We start from the raw sequence: 17,258 nt of genomic DNA, 5'->3' as shown, positions 1-17,258 counted from the left end.
AATCTCAAGCTGTGCAATATCTGTACAACCTATCCTGATGTGAGATCTGTACAACCTATCCTGATGTGAGATCTGTACAACCTATCCTGATGTAAGTGGCTTGACTATATAAAAACAGATTACATACTGTTCTGGATAAGTCTTGTGTTAAAAAGTACCTATTGTAGTCCTCTTCTCACTTTGACTATATCTGATGGACCTGTGATGTAGGTGAGCACATTTAGTAACACAGACTCACATCCTGATCATATAACAGTAACAAACAACCTACAAAGGTGAAAATAGACTGATGCCATTTCCCATCTCTATATAAGCTGGGCTGGAGGATGATTTTGGAGCACAGTAATATGACTTAGCATGCAGGAACTTTGAGATAACAGCAGCCATATAGAGAAGTTATGTGCTATGTGACAGCATTTTAAATTCAGAACTGTTGCCTTACAAGCTGTTTAAGAAGACAAGTTTGAGCTTATCTAAACAATCATGTGTGCTTTGCGATTGTGTAGTTGTCTGGTAGCAAAGATTTATTTTGATTTACCCCTGTTTTTCATTGTTTGTTGGAAGAAAGGGACAACTTATAGACAAGAAAGATTTACTAGAGTTTCTGTTTGCAATTTATTGATCTTTACTGTTAAAACAAGGTGTTACTGTGAGCGATAGTAAAGCAACTGTACTCATTTGTGCGTGAGGTAAACAATTTCCAGCTTTTGTTTGACCTTTACAACTGGTACTGGCAAAGCAACAACTTTATTATACTTAATTTAATATTTAGTTGTATACTGTTTGTGTGATTTTTCTCATAAAAGCTGATTTAAAATCTTTGCGAATTTTGTGGTAATTAATTTTGATTATCCTTTTTTTTCAGAATTCTTTATTTATTTGCAGCTGAAAATGGACTCCTTAAACAAGTATGCCATTATTGATTTGCTAAAGCACAAGTATCTTGTACTGTGTACTAAATGCTAAGTATATTTAAAGACAACACTTGATAACACTGGTGATCTGTGTTCTTCATGACAAAAGTTGGATGATTTTCTCACTATTATTTAGTAAACCTAGACTTACCGATGATTGCGCTTGTGCAATTGTCACAGTTTGGAGAATTATTAAATATATTTATGACTGGACTGAATGAGATCAATAATATTAGGCAAAGAGAAATGACACACATTTAGAGAAGGCAGTATCTATCATGTGTAAGGATTACTCAATCCCTGTTGAACAAGATAATAGCACTGACATTTTTGGAATTCTGGGTACAAGTATTCAGCAGTCTGAGGATTCAGAGCATATAAAAGAAAATGAAAGTAAGAGAGAAACTTCAAAACAAATAAAAAGGAAGAATGTATTTGTAATTGGAGCTTTTCTCCTCGATCTATGTGCATGCAGAAGCCACTATGTCAGGTGTACAATAAACTATCTGTTCAACTGCTATCATGCCTTCACTTGTCATTCAACATGGTGTCAGAAGCCAGCTTCGAAGTCATTTAAGTCTTGCAAAGTGTAAAGAAGTGTTAAAAACCGTTTCAGTCCATTCAATGTACAACAAAATGTCCAAAGTTGTACCAACCTCTTCAAAATGCAACGGATGTACTCAGCAAGTCTCATAAGCCTCTCCAAGGTGCAACAAATATCTAAAGGCTACAGGTACTTGCATTTATTTTTACAGCATATCAAATGAATTTTGTAAAATACAAAGTGTATAAGGTGTTTGCATTTACATTAATGGCATGTCAGATGGATTTTGCAGACCCAAACCTTTGGTGTTTGATAGCAATGTTGCAGAGAACTGATGTATGTTTGAACAAGAATATGATATTTTCATAGTAGCTGCACATTCTGATAAAGATTTATGCACCTGAGCATTTATACTTCTCGATTTAGCTGGCTGAGAATCCATTGAGTGAGAACATCATTTTGTGTATGCACCTGCTGCTTATGTTGGAGTTGGAGAAAATGTATTATCGCTCAAGCAGAAACGTAGGAAGATGCAGACTATTTAAAATGTAAATTCAGGGAACGGTGCAACCCTCAGACAAATATAATAATGGAGCAGCATAAATTTAACAGAAGGAATCAAAAGAATGTTGAAATTATTGAAGCATATGTTACTGATTTACAGAATAAAGCAAACATATGTAAATTTGGGGACTTGCAAGATGATTTAAAAAAACAAGGTCTTGTGTGAGGTATAAATAATAATACAGTAAGAAAAATTATGTGTGATAGTGAAGTAACACTAAGCAAAGCCACTGAAGTTTGACAGATACATGAGCTCACAGAAAAACATACAAATATGTTTGCTATAACAGCTGCTGCAAATGTCTAAATTTAAAACGACAAATCCTCATAAGTGTAAACCAAAAAGCTTAGCCTCATTAACTTCCATTGTTAATTGTCACAATTGTGAGGGCAGTCATGAATCTACATGAGAAAAGTGTTTAGCTTATGGGCAGCAGTGTCCAAATATAAAAAAGTGGAATCATTTCAAAACGTTTTGCAAATAAGCACTGGCTTATAATAAGATTAATCCAAAGCAAGTAGTGCATTAAATGGGGACTGTGACAAGCTAGAAAGGCAGTTATGAATATTTTTATGTTGCTGATGTTTCTGTGCTTGATATAACAGTTAACACAATAAAAGAGTGAAATATGTTGTACTGTATGCATTAATGGGAAACCAATAGAAGTCAAAGTGGATACCGGATCCAAATGCAATGTCATGTCAGTAAAAGCCGGAGAGTATTTTGTCTCCACAACATGTATGCAGTTGATTACTTATGGTGGTGAAGAAATTCAGATGGATGGTACTGTAGTCCTTTCTTGCCATTTTGTAGGCAACAGCTATGATTTGCAATTCTATGCAGTTCAGAGAGATGTACAGTCACTGCTAGGGCTCGAAGACAGTCTATGTATGAGTTTGATTTCGCTTAGTAGAGAAGTTCATCATTTAAATATGAATGAAAATTGTAGTTTTCACAACATATTTTCAAAGAGTATGCTGATCTCTTTACAGACAATGTTGGTAAGTTTCCAGTTACATATTCCATGAAGCTGAACCAAGAGGTAAACCCAGTTGTTCAACCAAAGCATAAGAGTTCAGTAGCAATGTAAAGTTAAAGCAGAATTGGACAGAATGGTTAATTCTGGTGTTCTTACTCCTGTGTCAGAACCTACTGAATAGGTATCATCCATGTGAGTAGCTCAGATGATATTCGAATATGTATTGATCCTCATGACTTAAATAAAGCTCTTAAATGTCCTCATCACCCAGTGATGCAGTAGAGGAGGTAGCAGCATTAATGCCAAATTCCACTGCTTTCTCAGTCCTAGATGCTAAAAACTCCTTTTGACAAAGTTTGTTGGATCACAATTATTTTTTATTGATGACATTCAGCAAGCACACCACTTGGAAGATATAGATTTCTGAGGATGCTATTTGGGATCAGTTCTGCAGGCGAAGTATTCCAATGTGCCATGGAACAGATATTTTCTGGATATCCTTGTGCCATTATAGTTGATAACAAACTGTTAGAGGCAGAGAAGAAAAAGAGCAGAACAGAAACCTCAAGAAAGTTCTAGATCATATACGTGAGGTCAACCTCAAGCTGAGTCCTTTGAAATGTCAATTCAAATTGAAAGAATTTGTCTATGTTGGTCACATGTTCACAAGTTGAGGCCATCAACCTGATCCATCAAAGGTAATGGCAATCAAAGAAGTGCCTATTCCAGAGAATGTTCCATCCCTACAACGTTTCCTAGGTATGACTAACTATTTGGGAAAGTTCATTCCTAACCTTAGTGAGCTTTCTGCATTGCATTTGTCAAGATCGGGGAAGATAATTTTGCAGCAGATATTTTGCAATATTTGACAAACATAAGGTAAGATTTTTACCCAGTTGAAAATTTAACATTTTACAGATTGCAAAATTTGATGCACCTCTGATGGTTGTTAATGCTAGGAGCATTAATAATATTTTTGATTGAAAAAATTGCTATGCTCACATAACATTTCTGTTATTGATTGTGAAACATGGTTAAAGAACAAGAACTGAAAACCATTTCTTTCAGGGTATACATGTTCTTACAGTAAGAAACATTCTAATAGAAAAATCAGGTGGAGGTGTTAGGATAGGGATTAAAGACTGCCACGAGACCTGTGATTATTGCATGTTCAGTGATAACACCAATGCTGTAGATTGTGTAACTGTGACAATAAAGACAACCCCAGAACATATAACAATTGTCAGAGTGTATAGACCACTAAAATCAAGCGCTAATGACTCAAAGGAATTCCTAAATGTCTTCCATGAAACACAGCACGGAAACAAACTGAATAATGATTCAGCAACATTCATAATAAAAAGTAATTTACAATGTATACTCAGAAACAACAATTGCTTCAGACTGTAAAAAAATGCCTACTAGGAAATGGAACATATATTAGACATTGCGGTCCTAAAGAAATTACCATTACATCATGTCAAGTTATAACACCACTGATGTGCAGTGATCATGGGGTTGTAAAGGTTAACTTCTTAATAAATAATTCTGCCAAACTGAAGTCTAAACCAATGCGTAGAAGATTAATAACAGACTTATATGGAAGCAAAACAGGGACTGTGTTAATCTAATTAGGTGATGCTTTCCATGGAAAAACTGCAGAAGGAATGTGGAAAGTTTTGAAAGAGAAATTGTTTGAATGCAAATAAAACAGTTTAACATCAGGATCTATACACACAAAGTCAGAAGGATGTATTTCCATAAAAACAAGAAACTTGACTTGCGGTGAGAGACAAAAAGTATAAAGGAAATGGAAAACAGGTTGACATTGGCTTGCAAAACTGAAATAAACAAGCTGGACAGACAAATGAAGCATACTATGATACAAAATACAGAAAATTTTGAAGAAAATGTATATAAAGATATTGAATGTAATAGGAAACCATTTTATAGATACACAAGTTGTGGTAGGAGATCTATAAATTGATAAACCGTATGTAGAGTCTAAAATATAGTCTCAAACGTAACAGATTACAGATATATTTACAAAACCTTATGCAAAGCAGTTAGGCTCCACAAAGGGGGCAGGGGGATAAATTGCTCCAGTGACATCTAGATAACCTCAGATAATGAAATCAAATTAGATAATATTGAAAAAGAGCTACAGAGACTATATCCAAACAAACCACAGGGAGGGGGAGATGTGATTAGTTATAATGACCAGAGAACACTTTGGTATGAACTTACACTGCCATTATATCTGTTTTTGACTATGTCATATAAATGTGGAGAGATTCCTCATGATTGGAGACATGTACTTGTTAAATCTGTCTTTAAAGGAAAAGAAAAGTAGTAAAACTGAGAGTTATATAGACCCATATGTTTACTTTCATGTTGCAGAAAAATAATGGAGAAGGTTGTATTAGACAAATTGTCAGAATTGGAAAGTTTGAGACTTAAATCCATATATCAGCATATGTATGTTAAAAATAGATCTATTACTTGTGTTCTTACTCCTGTGTCAGAACATAATGTTCTAGAATAATATAATAACATCTATGAATGAAAATATGTGGTATAATTTAAATAAATTTAACTTCAGCATTTGACAGTGTCATACACAAAACACTGATCAATAAATTAGAACAACTAAGTATTGATGTATTTGATAAGATGGATAGCTGCATGGCTTACAAATAGGACACAACAAGTACCATACAGCAACTGGATAGATGAAATTCAAGGATATTGTTAGGATGCCCATCATGGCTCTATCTTAGGCCTATACTTGTTTAGGTTGTATCTTTAGATTTATCTTATTTTATCAGAGGTTTGCTACAGTTTGTATGTCGAGGACTTGAAAGTGGGTAAACTGATTGTGCGTTACAAACAGGCATGCATGCAAAAGAATTTGACTAAATTAACCATTTAGGCACAATAGAATAATATTCCGATAAATTCATGAAAAACTAAGCATATGAGTTATGGCAGACATGAACTGAAAGGCGAATGCTTAATGCAGCACACAGTGATTGAAACTGTATATTCATGTAAGGACCTGGGTGTATGGGTAGATCCAGCTCTCCGTTTTTCTAATTGTATCAACCATTTGGTTAATGACAGTTATAGAACTATATGAAAAGATTTATAAAGTCTAGGAAATCAGAAATAATGAAGTCATTGTTGGTTATATTAGAGCCAAACTTGAGTATGGAATAACAATCTGGAAGCCTTATTAAAAAAGCATGCGTAATCTGAAAAGAGTACAGTGGAAGTATATCAAAGGCACCCATGGATGTGAAAAATTAAGTTATTATGAAAGACTAAAATATCTGGACTTGTACAGAGTCTCATATATACATTTAAGAGGAGACCCAATTCAGGTATATAGGGCATTTAAAGACAACTACCTCTGGCAATGTGTGAGGTTATCAAAAAGTAGTACAGAATCATCAGCTAACCTATGTAGAAGATTCTATAAAAATGAGAAGTGTACTAACTGGTTCTCTGAGACAGTAGCTGATGCATGGAATAGACTAGCAAATTACATTAAATCTAGCAGCAATTTAGATATTTTTAAGAAAAGCCTGGTCACATACTATGGAAACAACTATTTTGGTATATTGACAGGCTAGAAGGGCATTATTGCCCATGCTTGAAATATTTTTATGTATGTAAAATTAGTTTTTAATTTATGAATTGTTTGCTTCTTATAATATAATTGACAATTATATGGATCAGTGAGGATCGATAGCACTAGATAAAATTTAGATATCCTGCAAGCAGACGATATTTGCTTCAATAAATATACAAAAATCAGCTTTTCTATGACATACCAACACAGTAAAATTATTCAGGTTGCAAAGTACTTCTGTCCACCCAGATTAATTACGCTTATTCAGTAACTGTCCATATTTGGAATAGTTCTGTAACAAAAAAGTAACCCAGTACATTTTTTGAATATACTACATTTCCTACCCCCACATACATACAATTTTCTGCAAATTTTTTGATCGACAGTTTGTCATTTTCTCAGTGGAGATACCATCAACAGCTTTAATTGCTCCTTTTGTCCTTATTAAGTAAATGTATGCATGCACAAGCATACATGAAATAACATTTTTGCTTAGAATTTACTTTTTTGAAATGCAACAAGGTATTTATTATATAGAGACAAATTGAAATCCATGTTATAGGGCTAAGGAGACATTGCTTTCTTTATACAAATCATTTAAAATTAGCACATTGGTATTACAATGATCTTGAAACTGAAAAACACAGAAAGAGAAGGATGTTTCTGGATCCCAGTTTTATCGAAGGAAAAAAGGTAAACAATTATAGATGCAGAAAATGCTCAACATGATATTAAGAAGTTAAAAAAATAAAATAATTTAGCCACAGTCCAGCAGAAGTTATAAATCTGGACTGGATATATCTGTCCAGCGCAGATTTGGGCCACAACACACCATACAAGCACAGCTGTCTAGCAGTACAGTTCTTTAATGAGCTGATACTAGACATCATAGACAGAGGTGAAATGAAAGTTGTTGCCTTTGTAAGCCTCATTAAAACATTTATTTACAGTCATCATCTCTTTCTCTTACTTATAACAAAAGGTTCTATGTGTTGATGATAACTAAAAAATAATTTTCATGGTTTATCATTTGAAAAGAAAGATATACATCAAAATGGCCAACCATCTACCAAGCAACACCAGTTCCAGTTATGAAGCACCACAGAGCTTCTGGTTGAGTCCTTTCTATATTATTCTCTCTGATAAAATATCTGTGTTACTATGTATTTCTTCTATCAGCTTTATTTGTTCAAATGACCTCATTATCAGCAGGACTGCTAATTTCTCTTCTAATGTCATGTAATATGAGCTGCCGTAGAAATGTATAGAGCTGGCCAAAAACTTAAGCATGAAACTTACTTGTCAATGATTCTAAGGTAAAATGTATGCTGTGTGGAACTCCTTCAATGTCGAAGTTTACTAAGGAATGTAGTCTCAAGAAACAGTAAGATACCATTAGAATAAATCCAATGCTCCATATATCTGCGTTTCTGTCTTGAGCCAGATATTGTTCTTATGACAATCTTGGATAGTTTTATATGTAAACTGAGCAAACAATTGATATGGTTTGCTTATCCCAAAATATGTATATTAACTATCCTGGATAGGACGCCTCAGAGGGCAATGTCAAAGCCCTGCAAATGTTAGTAAGGATATTCAGAAGGTCTACCTTAGAATCTGGAGATATTAACAGACTTATCACTACCGGATACACCATATTAGATAAAGCATGCCTGGATTTTTGCCTTTTTATACACAAGCTTTATCTTCAAGTATGTTGCCTTAAGCTATAATTCAGAATGCATATTACTGAAGAATGCTACTGCATTCATTCATTTCTGAATAAAGCCATTAAGATGTTACTCATGTTACTACATGACATCTCTTTCAACCTAAGTCATCAGTATTCTGTATTGGAAAGATGGAAATGCTAACATCAAATTCCATTTTCTATTAATTCAAACTAATGCAGTGGCATTCAGTTGTAAACAATACAATTCATATTTTTGAGTGGACCTCCCCCAAATGTACACCTCTGCTTATCATAATTAACTTCCTGGCTGTACCTTATGAAAAAAAAAAAACTTTTTGCACTGTGCTAACATTCTCTGAGATCATTAAATTTGATTCATAGATTCATAGATTGTTACTAGGATAATGAACTGAGGGGCATTTCTAAGCCTAGCTAAGTTTTCCCTAAAAAATAATGATCTCCTATATCCAAATAGAACATTGAGGGCTAGGCATTTATAAGCTGCCTCTGTCCACAAGAGACATGGGTGCCAGCCCCGGTGTAAATTTTCTAATCCCCATCCACTGGTCTAGGCTGCACTTAAACTGGGTAACAGACAAACTCTGCTTCACATGGATGGGAAGCCTGTTCCGTAGGAGGGGTATTCTCTGGGACACAAATCTGTCTCTCTAGCATGTTCTGTTTAAGTTACAGACAGAATTCAGGTCCCTACACCTTGTGTTTCTGGTACTTTGATTTACAACTATGTAGTAGATTTGTAAGTGTGGGGTTTGTGGATACTTTGGAAGCCAGGCATGGATCACCCCCTCAGCAAGCTATAGAAGACCAAGTAGAGGGAAAGGAATTTAAGACACTCTGGCTAACGCAGGTTTCATATGCCTTGTATTCTTTCAGTAAGAAACATCTGAGGTTGCTCTAGTTGCTGCATATGCCTGGTCAGGTACATACCAAAGAGAGCATTGTACTCTATGATTAATATGATAAGGGTGGAGTACAGTGGGATAATGACCTTTTGGACCCAGATTCCACACCCTTACTTATAAGTTAAGCAACATAAAATGATTTCCTCACCACTGTGGTCATGTTGTAGTCAAAGGTAAGGCTACTGTCTATGTGTGTACCCAGATCCCTTAGCACTGGGTTGACTGTTAGGGTTGTATTATCAACATGACAATTAGCCAGGATGGTTGACTTCCCAAAGGGTACTGATGTGCATTTCTTAGCACTAAGTTTAAGACCATGGCTTTGGAACCATTCGTTAATTAGACATAAACCTTCCTGAAGAAAGATAGTGTTTTCAGGCGAGTTGATGATAACCCCAAGCTTGTGATCATCTGCAAACCTAGTCCACCATAAATATTCAGCATTTACTTCCATTTCAGAGAAATATGTGCCAAAAAGGAGAGAGACAGGTACTGAGCCCAGGGGTAGTCCACTACTGACTGACCTCTTAGGGGAGGTAGCCTCATCTATTTTGACCTCCTGGGTTTTATTTATGAGCCAGTTTGCTATCTAGTGGGTGATAAAAGGGTTTATAGTTAAACTGGTGAGCTTGACTTTAATGCCTGAGTGGGGTGTTGTATCAAAAGCCTTGGCCAGGTCAAGGTAAGGTGTGCACATTTTTACCTTTATCCAATGCTTTGGTGACCCTCTCAGAAAAGTCAACTGGATTTAATAAGCATGACCTTCCATTAACAAAGCTGAACTATGATGGGTCCAGTATCTGCACATTACCTATGGCCTCATTTTCATGCCCATGATGATTCTTTCCATGGCTTTACATATAAAGCTGGTAAGACATTTTGGCCTGTAGTTACACAGACCAGTGGCTGGACTGTAGCCATCTTTCATTTAATGGGCACAAAACCTGACTGAAGGCTCCAGTTGAAAAGTGATTAACTTGGACCAGAGAGGTCATGTTTCATGCTACTTATTAAACATCCTGGGATGTTATCAGGGCCCATCAATGCAGTGGTTTTGGCTGTGGAAAGTGCATTGGTGACCTGCCCCTAGTAATGGTTGGGGGATTGTGGTATGCTCTATTGCCTTTGGATTATTGGGGAGGAGTGAGGGGAGAAAGTTTAGGTGAACCTGTGAGCCAAAGGGATGGCAATGGCCTCTGCTTCAGTGTGGGTGATGCCAGTTACAATAAATGTTGTGCATTGTTGTGTATTTTCCCTGAGATTACGGACATAACCATAGAAAGCTTTGCGGCTGCCCATTGCCTGAGAAGCTATTTTTCTTCAAATTTACCCTTTGAAGTATTAATTAACCCCCACATTCTTCATGGAGATGAAGCCCTGCAGGGAGTGGAGTTTATGATTTCTAGCATTGAGCAGTACCACCTTCAGATATTCCTTCATAGATTCAGTTAAGTCAGTAAGTTTAGCAATTTGGCATTGTCTAAAATAAGTCACTATGGGGGTGGAAAAAGTCTTTGCCAATATCCAAAAGCCTAGAAGGGGATAGGTGCAGACCATCCCTGGCAAAGCAGCTAATAATTGGTCAATTACTAATTAGGCCAGTTACTTATTCTGATTTTCAGGCATTTGATCATAGAAAGACTCTAACTATTGGCAGCCTATAACTTAAGATGGTTCACTATTTTTAGAAGGTACTTTTGTCCAAAAATAATTTTACTTTATCATGCACTACATTAAACCACCATTATTGTTGGTTAATATAGTACTTGCCCTAACTTTGCCTTTGCATTTTTATTTGAATTACCCATGTTACTGATGTAAATTTAAAATGTTTGTTGAGACTGTTGGACTCAGTGCAGCCATTGCATGTTTTCTACCTTTTGCATAGGGTACATTTGTCCACTGCCTAGTCATCAAGCATGAACCATTTAACTGCGGGCACTTATATATGTTAGAAGCACATAACAGTGTTGTTGCACTACATGCTGAAATGACATGGTCTGAATTTCATTCTGCAGTGAAATACAAACAAACCTAGCTCAATTAATTGCAATGTTATCCTAAAAAAAAATGCAGATCCTAGGGAAATGACAGTAAAATAACCTGTCAGAATACAGCTTGACTTATTGGAATGATCTGCATTGAAATAATGGACCACTAATCATGCCTGTATTTAATAAGATTTTGTTCAAATACTGCCAATAATCCGAGGAGTATACATGTCAATCTTGTTTGGCAGACATGTTGATAATGTTGACTGGTGAGGGCTGAAATCATGCAATAGGAAAACGTAACCTACCAGGACTGAGTAGGTTAGAAACACTGCTAAGTTTGGATTGCATGATGGTGAAATTGCAATACTATATTCCTTTAATGTGATACATAATTAACAATGTAATGTAGGTACACTTCTGAAGCATTTCTATTGATTGTTAAGACAATACATTTCCAAATTTATTTCTTTAGATTATCCCCAGGATTCACGAATCCTCCATGTAAGAGTAGAGTAGTCTTACATGGAAACGTCAGTGTAAGAGTAAGATGGCAGCGCGCCATGCATATTAATGAGTGCACGCTGCCATAACTCTAAGGCTAACATGGAACATGCACGAGTGCAGGGGGTGTGTTGGACTGCCGAGCAGTCCAAAAATCCATGCCCCTGCAAGTCTCCCAATCGGGAAATGTCAACCTACATGAGCGAGTCTGCTCAAATGTGTACATAGCCAACACTACACTCCCCCACATTCTAAACCCCAGTACAATTATAAAATGTAAAACTTTTAATTTTTTTTAATTCCCGATATAGCTGCCCATATTTGCGCGTGTTTGCACGGGTTTGCCCATTGCTTAGCTACACTTAACAGTCAAGACATTGAAGAGGATAATAAGAAACCTATATGCAAATTAAGCAAAACAGCAGTAGCGTAGTGGTAGAACCTTCGCACAAAGTGGAGACATTCCCAGATTGAGTCCCACCACTCCCCTTTTTATTTTCTGTTGGGAAATCTGTATATGAAAAGAATCCCTGAGATTTATCATTGAAATTATAGTAAAAAGCATTGAAATGGCCTAAGTAGTAGTGAACAAATTTTAAATATATATAAGAAAGTGAAATGGTTCTGCATACTGATGAATACATAAGTAATGTATTTTAAGCAATGTGAAGCACTGCTAAGCAAAGTTTACCAGTATTAAGCACATGTCAGTACAATTGCTCATAGCTTAGCACTGCTTTAACTAGCGCAATAGCTTTGCACGGAGCTGTGCACCGCGCCAACCAGCGCAATGTAGAGCAATGTAGAGCAACGTCAGGCAACGTAGAGCAACATAGAGCAATTATCATTGAAATTATAGTATAAAGCATTGAAATGGCCTATGTAGTAGTGAACAAATTTTAAATATATATAAGAAAGTGAAATGGTTCTGCATGCTGATGAATGCATAAGTAATATATCTTAAGCAATGTGAAGCACTGCTAAGCAAAGTGTACCAGTATTAAGCACATTACAGTATAATTGCCCATAGCTTAGCACTGCTTTAACTAGTGCAATAGCTTTGTGTGGAGCTGCACACTGCTCCAACCAGCACAACATAGAGCAACGTCGGGCAACATAGAGCAATGTCGAGCAACATCGGGCAACGTAGAGCAAAGTCAGTAAAACATATCCACACCTCCTTGCCGGTCTGGCCAGTAGTGAAATAAAAAGCAATGACAGGCCTCAAACCTGGGATACTGTGCACCATAATCACAGGACTGAACCACTAAGCCATGACAGCTTTCATAAGTATGCACTTTCAACGCATACATACATATCAATGAAAGTTTACCCATTGCTAAGCAGGTGTACCCTCAGCTGCGTTTTTTCCAAACCGGCCAATCACAAATAAGTGTGGGAAATGATGCATATTTAAGCTTCATAGGCAGGAATACTTGCCATAACTGGTTGTAGCTCCCATCTGCAGGCAGCAATGGCCAGTGCTGGAGAGGGCTCTTGTTTTCGAGCACAACGTTGGGGCATTGAGAAGTCAAAAGTAATGGTTTGGCTCCTTGTCCACTATCATGAGGATAGACTTCTGTGGGGCCAGTACCAGGGCACCCAATACAAAGTGGAAGCCTGGGACGGTCTAGCTCATGAACTCACCAGTGTCACAGGCATCCCTCAGACTGGTGAGCAGGTCAGACACCACCACATAGACCTGAGAAGAAGCAAGGCAGATCAACTGGACCAGTGGATCCAGGAGGCCCGTGGGATGCCAAATGCCCCACTACTGAGTAAGTAGCCATGGAATTAAGTACATAAAAATTGCTATTCTAGTGTATACTATGGATAGATATGTCTCAATATCACTTCAATTACTTCACAGCTGCAGGTGTCTGTGCTGCGAATCAGCAAGCCTATGCAGATAGGCTGCTAAGGCTGTGCCACCAGGCAGGTTAGTAAGTATTCTGCATGTACTGTTATGTAAAATAAATGAGAGAGCCTGAAAAATGTGTTTAGACACAATAAATAAAGGAATAATAATTCACTAATAATTATTCTGCATATACTGTCATATAAAATAAATGAGAGAGCCTCTAGAAAAGTGTTACAAGTCTTTAATAAAGGTATAATTCCTGGAGTGTGTCTGTGTCATTTTCTTTGAAATGTTGTACTCTTGCATTATAGAAATAGTACTGTTGTATTAAGCGCGGTTCAGTCCTGTGATTATGGTGCACAGTATCCCAGGTTTGAGGCCTGTCATTGCTTTTTATTTCACTACTGGCCAGACCGGCAAGGAGGTGTGGATATGTTTTACTGACTTTTTTATTGACTCTTTATAAATGTCGTATCCTATAATTTTGTAAATAGTACTCTTTTTTATAAACCATTGTCTTTGATGTATTGTAATTAGTTACTTACCAGTGTGTTTGATATTTTTGTAAATAATTACTAACCAGTGTGTACCTAAATGTATATCAATATTTTTTGCTCTATGTAAACTTTATTTTATTCTACACTATTTTACTTTTTTATTTGTTATTGTCCTGGAGCTTTTCTCCCCGGGCCTCTACTGAAAATGGACATATATCCAGTTAGACTAGCCCGGTCAACAAATGTAAAATAAATAAATAAATAAACACACAGTTGGGTAGGCCCATATAAAGTGGATAAAAGGAGTGCCAGTAGCTTTTAAGCATATTCACAGTCCCCAACTGTTGGTTCATGCCCAGCATGTACAGGTTAATCTGGCACATGAGTAGCTTGGTATTGTGTTCCCCAGTAATGTCATTGTGCTGGCAAAAATGTAGGGAGCTGTTAACATATAACTGATAATTTCACATACACATATCTAGATAAGTATATGAAAGTAGAGCTGTCAGTGTACCATCTCAGCAGTAGTGTGTCTGAGCAACTTACAAAATATGTAGCAGTAACATCTGCATCCCGGACAGTTTGTATGTCAGATGCAGCCCATGTATATAAAGATCTAGCAAAACCCATTTCACTATCTAAGGACAATTGTGTAGTGTAATAATACATGTAGGGGGACTTATAACGGCAGTCAATAGGAATGTAATGTAAACTAGAAGGATATATAAGTTGTTAATGAAGCTATAATTTTCCACCCTACTGTATGTGCATAAAAAATGCAATTCCACACCTCAATGGGTATGTCTAATCTCAAAACTTTTGTTGGGACATATGTCCTATTGGTTTATAAATATCTGCATTTATTTTGATGCATGTGCCCTGTTCAAATACCACAATATTGATGGCCTGTTGCCATCAATTAAACCTGCATGCTGTTGCAATGTCCACTGTTGTCCCATATATGCATGTGTCATGCTTGCTGTTCAACTGTTGGAACTCTGCTGTGTTGGGTTAATGGGAACACTTCTGCATGCTGTTATAACTAATTGGGAATGCTGTTGATTGTTACTAACCCATATTTTCATTAAATCCTCCTAAACATAGAACGTATGGGAAGGCTGGTCCCAGCGGACCCACCTGTCCCACATCAGCTGGCGATGGCACCTGGCACCAGCAGGTCCGGTGCCCAGCCTGGACCTCCTCCTCCATTGGCCCTGTGCCACCTTCGGGTGGAAGCGCTGCAGGGGATGGGGCTCATCCCCCCGTGCAAGCATGGGCAGAGGAGGGCCACCTATCACCCTCTGAATGGTCCGGGCTGTGGTGTGTAGGGAGATCGAGCGTTCTGTTGCTGATCCTCTATGCCAGCTTGAGGCACGGGTGTCATGATTCATGGGTGAGCCTGCCCCTCCTACATAGCCTCCAGCACAGCCACCCTCTGGGTTGTGAAGGTGCAGTGGTGACTGCCCATGGGTGGAGATCTCAGTTCCATTGTTGCTATCTGTGGGCTCATGGGCTTGTGATTTCCAAACATCCTTCCCCGTCAATGGTGTTCACCCACCACATGTGTCATATTCTGCCCCTGTATGCATCTTGTTTGTCTTGTCTGCATACCTCCCCAACCTACATCCCCAAATATACCTACTTCCCCTACCCCACATTCCACTCTCACCTGAAAAGAAAAAAGGGCATTCTGCTCCCAAAAAAAAAAAATTACGCCCCATACATAGCTGCCCATTTTGCACACATGTCTGCTGGACACATAAACTGATATTTAATTGGCAGTACAACACACTTTGTTGTCCTCACCCCTCTCACAGGGGTTGAAGGTTTCATACTTTACTCCAAAATTATTGCATATGCACAGCTGTTGCTGTTAAAGAAATGGGCAGCTATGGGCCTTCCCTACACCCGTCCCACACATCCCAAGCTGTTTTCCCTACTGTCTTTCCCTCTTTTTACCCCGTTTTCACCACTTTCCTATCTCCCCATTTTCTTTTCTTTCAAAGAAATGAGCGCGGGGGTTAGCGGGAGTAAGCACTTTTAAGCAGTAGTTAGTGGGTTTGCGCGAGTGTGCACCTGTGTGCGCTTAGCTAAGCATCGCACAAACCCATGCAAACCCGCTTACAACTCCTTAAAAGTGCCTTAGTCACTCTGTATGTCAGGGCCCTTGTTCTGCTCAGCAGCAAAATAAAATACCTCTGTCAGTCTCGAACTCCGGACCTTATACACACTAGACTGCATGAAGTACCACTGAACCATGGTAAAAATATAACAAATTGGTGCTGAAATCAATATATCATGCATCAGAATGAGTGAATGTAAAGGACAAATAGGAATGCCATAACACAAATCCTGTTCTGTGGATCTTTACCAGCAGTGCTTGTGGAATTGCATTACATGATTGTGAAAAGAGAACCAGCCATTCTAGCAGGAAATAATGTTACAGCAGCACTTTACAACCCCCACACAGTATCATAGCAGGACAAACACTAGTATATCTGATTAGGGCAGAGGCCATACTTTCCAACTGTGACTAATTTACAGGCATGTCCCTGATTTCGAGACAGGTTTTAGCTGTGTCCCTCTGAATCCCTCTGAAAGCTACTGACATTAGGCAGAAAGGTGGTGAATTACACTTAATGAATAATGACAATAAGTAAGAGTTAGACACTGCTTGTACTTCAGGAAATGTGTATTAATCCATATACTCTGGTTCTCTCAAAGTCTCAAACTAATGTCTCTAATATTGTAAAGGTGTACCTCACTTCTACCTACTTTTCCCTGAGTCTGTTTAAATATGTACCTGAGTGTTTGAGAGGCCTAGCAGAAGCAGAAACACACAGGCATATCAGCTATTCTGCTGTTACACACTGTGCAAATAGCTTTGGAAGGAGTTCCAGAAGCATACCCTTATGTAGGAGTACAACACTGAAATACCAAGGGATGTAGCCATGTACTGGTAGCAACCAACTGTGACAATGCCATTGTTCCAGTGCTGAAAAGACCGGTGTGGTGCACAAAGAATAACAGGCTAACCTCTGGCTACCATCTGGATAGGTCTACAGTTGGGAGCTATGCAGACAGACTACTTGCCTTGGTAAACTAACAGGTACACAACAACACTTTAAGTCCAGCAAGATAAAGTTCACACAT

This window comes from Protopterus annectens, chromosome 8.part1 (assembly GCF_019279795.1).
Source record: "Protopterus annectens isolate FY-2018-M chromosome 8.part1, PAN1.0, whole genome shotgun sequence".
Taxonomy (NCBI): Eukaryota; Metazoa; Chordata; order Ceratodontiformes; family Protopteridae; genus Protopterus; species Protopterus annectens.
The sequence above is the reverse complement of the archived record's forward strand: the minus strand, read 5'-3'. Positions refer to the sequence as shown.